This window comes from Aquarana catesbeiana, linkage group LG02, assembly GCF_042186555.1.
Source record: "Aquarana catesbeiana isolate 2022-GZ linkage group LG02, ASM4218655v1, whole genome shotgun sequence".
NCBI classification, from domain to species: domain Eukaryota; kingdom Metazoa; phylum Chordata; class Amphibia; order Anura; family Ranidae; genus Aquarana; species Aquarana catesbeiana.
In genome coordinates this window covers 101,586,737-101,593,265 of record NC_133325.1, presented here as the reverse complement: position 1 = coordinate 101,593,265, position 6,529 = coordinate 101,586,737, and the positions used below count along the sequence as shown (strand labels likewise).

Genomic DNA, 6,529 nt, shown 5'->3' with positions numbered 1-6,529 from the left:
GGTGGTCTACCGAAGGGGCCCCTCTGAAGATCCAGAGGAGAAGTGGCAACTGTTGCTGCCAGAGAGACAGTGTTAATCGCTTTACATGATTGTCATGGACATCTGTGGTCAGAAAGAACTCTTCAGTTGATAAGAGATAGATTCTACTGGCCTTACATGAGCAAAGAAGTGGAGAGTTACTGTCACTCCTGCCATAGGAGTATCCAGAGAAAGACTCTGCCACAACGGGCAGCCCCAATGGGACACTTATCAAGCCAAGGTCCCATGGGTCTAGTGTGTATAGACTTCCTGTGCCTAGAATCTGATTTGAGTGGACAAGGAAAAATTCTGGTAGTCACGGACCATTTCACCAGATATGCTCAAGCTTTCTCCACAAAAGACCAGAAGGCAGTCACAGTGGCTAAGACATTGGTGGAGAAGTTCTTCGTCCATTACAGCTTACCACAGAGGATCCACTCAGACCAGGGAAGGGACTTTGAGAGTACACTCATCAGGAGGTTGCTGGATCTACTGGGGATAAAAAAATCCAGAACTACACCCTATCATCCGCAAGGAGACCCTCAGCTGGAGAGATTTAATAGAACTCTTCTTAATATGTTGGGGACACTAACCTCCGAGCAAAAGCCCAACTGGAGTAAGCATATTGCTGCTTTAGTACATGCATACAACAACACCAAGAGTGATGTCACAGGATATTCACCTTAGCGGCTGATGTTTGGGCGCGAAGCTAGGCTACCAGTGGACCTAGCCTTTGGAACTTCTCTGGATCACACATCAGAAGCTTCTCACCGAGGATATGCAAATAGGCTGAGGAAGAGTCTGAAGGTTGCTTATGAGAAGGCCTGGACCATGTCAGAAAACAGAGGGAGCAGGAATAAAAGAAACTTTGACCTTAAAGTAAGAGTCCAAGATCTTCAACCAGGTGACAGAGTCTTACTAAGGAATTTGGGTATTCCTGGCAAACACAAGTTGGCAAATCGATGGAGATCACAGCCATATGTTGTGTGTAAACAGCTCCCAGGGCTTCCAGTATTTGAAATCAGGCCAGAAGGAAGTGATGGACCAACTAAAACTTGGCATCGGAATCACCTTTTGCCCCTTACTGATGCAGTCAGGATAATCCCCGAAGAGGAATTATCATCCACATCAGAAGTTGCACAACGGCCTATAACTGGATCCCAGTCTGGGACTTCAGCAACTGAAGACAATGAGGAGAGAGAGATGGACATTAGCTGGTTGTGGTCATCTAATATACCCAAAACTGAAGAGAGTGTTTCATCACCCCCTGCTGAGGAGGGGCCATTGTCTGGAAGAGCTGAAGAGTATTTATCTCCCACTGAAGTAGAAGAAAGTGATGTTCAGCCAGAAATAGGGGACACACCAAAAAAACAAAGGGAAAAGAGGAACATTCGCTCAAGAGACTAACATACGATACTTTGGGTGAGTGTTCTGAAACAACCAAGATTACCAGCAAAAGGAACATTGATGAGCCTAGTTCCTCCTCAGTCGGTCTGGACAATGAGAACCCTGCTTCACCCCTTGGCACACCTGTACCTGATACTAAAGTAACAGTTGTGGGAACACAGAGTAGCTTCCCAACACCTGAGAATTGGTGGGAGGCTCCCTTGTCGGTCCTGTGTTCTCGTTTAGAGGCTAAGATGTGTAACAGAAACAAGGTCTTACATATCTTTGGGGACCAAAGATTTAGAGCAGGGGGAGTATGTAGCGCTGACAACTGTTGTTTCTAGCTCTATGTGAATTATTTAGTTCAATAGTTGTGTTATTGCCATCTTGTGGACAATTGATAAAGCACAATAAGTTTACATCTCAGGATTAAGTGACATGGAAGTGATTCACTGTTTACTTCGGAACTGTAGCTTTGACCCACCCACAATGCTCCTGGACAAAGTCAGAACTGAACTGCATTGTGGGAGGATATAAAAGGGTAAGCAGCGGCCATTTTAGGTCTCTTGTTTCTGGGACGCGTGGCCTGTCAGCAGGACTCTGTGGATGTGTGTGTCCCACAGGGTTGCGGCCTACCTTGCAAAGGATCGGAGTAGCTGCGGTATCCTACTTTTTGCATCGTAGTGAACTGGACAAGAGATGTGATTGTTCCGGAAGACCCGTGGGGAGATAACCGAGGACTCCCGGTCGTTTGTGAACGGAACAGTGTGACGGCGTGGTGGTGCCTCTTTACGGAACTGAGAACTGCTGGACCGGAGACATCCACCTGCCTGGATTTTGTGTGGTGAGAGGGTTGATACCCAGAATTTTAATTGAGTATTACACACACATCTTTAGAACTGTACAGAGTGTTGCTGGGACTGATAGTCCTACAGACAAGTTAAGTCTGAGATTATTACATACAAATAGACTTCAGCGTTCAAGAGCGGATGTTAGATGTTTTGTTTCTTCATATAAAGACACCTAGTCACTCATTTGGATTACAATTGTTTTAGTGTGTTATACTATACTACATAGCACACAGGAGGAACCCCCCTATACGGATTACAATTATAAAAGCTAGCGAAGACTGAAGACGTCTGGACTGCCTTTTTCATTGCAGGGTCCTGCACTCTAGTATAGTGACTTTAAGGTTTAGATTAAGGGGAGCTCCCAGGTGTAGATTCATATCAATATATATGCCTGTGATTGTCATTGATTGTCATATCATTCCTTATACTATCGCTTCTCGGCCTTTTGGCTAAGATCAAGTGTAGTATCTGTTCTTATCAGTTTCCAGGAGGTGGCGCTTGCTTCCGTCCCTGATCTATGGCGAAATAGAGACGGGATTGCGGTGGCTATGCAAAGCCTGCTGGAATAAAGGTGACCTGGAGCTGTTTGTAGCCGAAAGGGAAGCCTTCTGATGGGGATGGAGAACCACGGGGTCTGATCCGGAGGGTCGGGCCCCTGGCCTTCTGGCCTAGATTGGGGTAGCTCTAGCTCCAGCCAGTTTTTCTGGGAGAGAACGCTTGCTCCTCCTTTGGAGAGGGGGGAGGGCGGTCAGTATCTCCCGAATATAATTAGCCAGGAGGAACGGAACGATGGTGGAGTCAAACCATAGGGCTCTCACCGGGTTTCCTGAACTCCAGGCCTTCCTGGTTGGGGTGGGGGCTGCTGTGGTCTGGGCTGTGGGTCAGGGTTGCTTTGAAAGGCAAGTGGTGAATGTGCCCCTGAAGTGGCAGTTCAGGGGTGCCGTATAGTCAGGGGCGTCGGGAGGGGGTGGCTAGCCGTGGCTGAAGCCCCGAATGTGCCCCCGAAAAGCCCCGAGCCTCAGGCATGCAGCTCTTCATTACAAACCCCGAGCGGCGAGCGCCAGGACCGATCTGATCCCGAGCGCCGGCGAATTTGGCCGAGTTTGGCCGAGTGCCGTAGCAGGTCCCGCCTTCTGGAGCCTGCAACGCCTATGATGGACGTCCCCCTGGTCCAATGCTCGGACCGCGGGACGTGTGACGTCCATCATAGGCGCTGCAGGCTCCAGAAGGCGGGAATTTCAATGCGGCCACCGCGCCACTGTAAGATCCCCGCTCAGCGCTCGGGCGGCCCGCTCTCCTTTCCTCCTCGGCTCCTCCTCGTCCTCTGACTGCCTGGCTGCTGTGACACCGCACACCACGGCTGAGCTGAGGTAGGTCAGACAGTGTATGTGGGTCAGGCTGGTCAGTGTAGGTAAATGTCAGTGTAGGTAGGTCAGTGTAAGTAGGTCTCTACGGTCAGTGTAGGTAGGTCAGTGTACGTAAGTGTCAGTGTAGGTAGGTTAGTGTATGTAAATGTCAGTGTAGGTAAATGTCAGTGTAGGTAGGTCACTACGGTCAGTGTAGGTAGGTCAGTGAATGTAAAGGTCAGTGTTCACTACCGTCAGTGTATGTAGGTCAGGTAAGTCACGGCCCAGCCAAAAAATAAGCCTGCATCACGTGTACAACACCCCCCCCCCCGGTCCGGCCTTGGACTTCGGGCTGAAGCCCCTGGTCTTTTTGCCACCTAGCAACGCCCCTGCGTATAGTCACGGTGTGAAAGCACTTGATTTTATGGCACCATGGTCACTTTCACTACAACACACATTTTTCGCACCTGCCTCTTGGGCCGGGCCTTTTGGCCAGGACCAGGGGAAATTTTTATGCCTGGCCGGAGGGCCGGCCATTGTATAGCACAATGGCCACTTTCACTCTCCCATCTCACTATCTCCCCCACTCTTTCTTTATCCCTGTTTGTCACCTTTTTGTCTTTTTTTGGTTGTCTTGTATACACGTTTTGTCACTGTGTGGCGAGTAGGGTGTGGGTCCTCGGGCCTACTCTGAAAGTCTTGGAAGGGGGTGGACATAGGCCTTTTGGCTTGGTTCGCCCTCTCCTTTGAGGGGTCTCCCTTTGGGGGAGCCCCACTGTACTTGGGTTGGTCTGCTTCGGCTTGGTAATGGGGGTCTGTACTTGATGATGGGGTCTGTACTGAGGCGGCGGATCTATACTGCGGGAGGGGAGTCTGTACTTAATGGAGGGGGGTCTGTACTTAGTGAGGAGGGTCTGTACTGAGGGAGGGTAATCTATACTGTGGGAGGGGGGTCTGTACTGAGGGAGGGGATCTATACTGCGGGAGGGGGGTCTGTACCTAGTGAGGGGGGTCTGTACTGAGATGAAAGTAAAAAAGTGCAGCGCTTTTCAATAGGTGAGAATGAAATAAATATAAACAAATAAATAGCTTTGTGTATCAAAGGATCAAGTAACAAAAACACCAAAGAATGTTAATATAGCAAAAGTGTGCAAATAGGTGACTCTGGACAAAATGACAATCCCAAAAGTCTATATATAATGAAAATAAAAAGTCCTCTCCCAGACAGGGGAGTATTAATGTCTTGAAAGGGCTGTGAACAACGTGAGGGGGTAATCACAAGTTGTAATGACACTCCAGACTTCAAGAAAAAAGATGGGTACTCTTACCGGATCGATGGGACGCATCTACCATATGGCAGTGCGTCAATAAGGCAAAAAGGGATAGTCCTCCAGGATATCCAACCAGATGGTGTCTTCCGGGTCCCGGCCACCAATGGGGGGGTGGTTATCCTAGACAGGCTATGGAGGTGATCATGAACAGATAAAAGGCATAAAAATGGCAATGTAGGAAGCTGAATTAGCTGGCCCTACGCGTTTCGACCACACAGTCATCAACAGGGGCATATGCCGGTATTCCGGCATCGGAGATCGGGTGCATTGGAGATCCATAGCCTGTCTAGGATAACCACCCCCCCATTGGTGGCCGGGACCCGGAAGACACCATCTGGTTGGATATCCTGGAGGACTATCCCTTTTTGCCTTATTGACGCACTGCCATATGGTAGATGTGTCCCATCGATCCGGTAAGAGTACCCATCTTTTTTCTTGAAGTCTGGAGTGTCATTACAACTTGTGATTACCCCCTCACCTTGTTCACAGCCCTTTCAAGACATTAATACTCCCCTGTCTGGGAGAGGATTTTTTATTTTCATTATATATAGACTTTTGGGATTGTCATTTTGTCCAGAGTCACCTATTTGCACACTTTTGCTATATTAACATTCTTTGGTGTTTTTGTTACTTGATCCTTTGATACACAAAGCTATTTATTTGTTTATATTTATTTCATTCTCACCTATTGAATAGCGCTGCACTTTTTTACTTTCATATTATTTGCGACTTGGTTTGTTGTGTGTTAGCAGCTATAGTTGTTTGTAGCCTTTATTTGTCTCACGTGATAGTGCAGCTTTTTCTTTTACACTATATTTGGGTCTGTACTGAGGGAGAGGGACTATAGTTGGTGGAGGGGGTGACACCAATCTTAGTGACGCCACCAGGGCAGCCATAAGAAATTTTTGGGCCCCTTACACAGCTTTAGACCTGGGCCCCCTGCCCCCCCGAGCCTGACCACCAACATTCCCCAGGGCTTGCCTATGGGCCATCCTCACACACATATATATATATATATATATATATATATATATATATATATATATATATCAGCCCCCCTACACACACACACACACCTGTATATATGGCAGCCATCCTCACACACAACTGTATATATGTCAGACCCCCCACACACCTGTATATTTATCCGCCCCCCCAAACCTGTATATATGTCAGCCCCCTCACACCTGTATATGTGTCAGCCCCGCCCACACACACACCTGTATATATGGCAGCCCCCCACACACACCTGTATATGTCAGCCCCCCCACGCACCTGTATATATTTCAGCCCCCCCCCCACACACACCTGTATATATATCAGCACCCCCCCACACACCTGTATATATGTTAGCGCCCCTACACACACCTGTATATATGTCAGCCCTCCCTTACACACCTGTATATATGTCAGCGCCCCCCACACACACACCTGTATATATGTTAGCGCCCTCCCCACACATACCTGTATATATGTCAGCCACCCCTCCACACACCTGTATATAGGTCAGTGCCCCCACACACATACCTGTATATATGTCAGCATTCCCCACACACACCTGTATATATGTCAGCCACCCCCCACACACACACCTGTA

At 48.4% G+C, this 6,529-nt stretch overlaps 1 pseudogene; it reads left to right on the top strand.

Moving 5' to 3' along the window:
• Nucleotides 1–2,684: 2,684 nt before the first annotated feature.
• Nucleotides 2,685–2,816, top strand: LOC141130800 (U2 spliceosomal RNA; annotated as a pseudogene).
• Nucleotides 2,817–6,529: the final 3,713 nt, after the last annotated feature.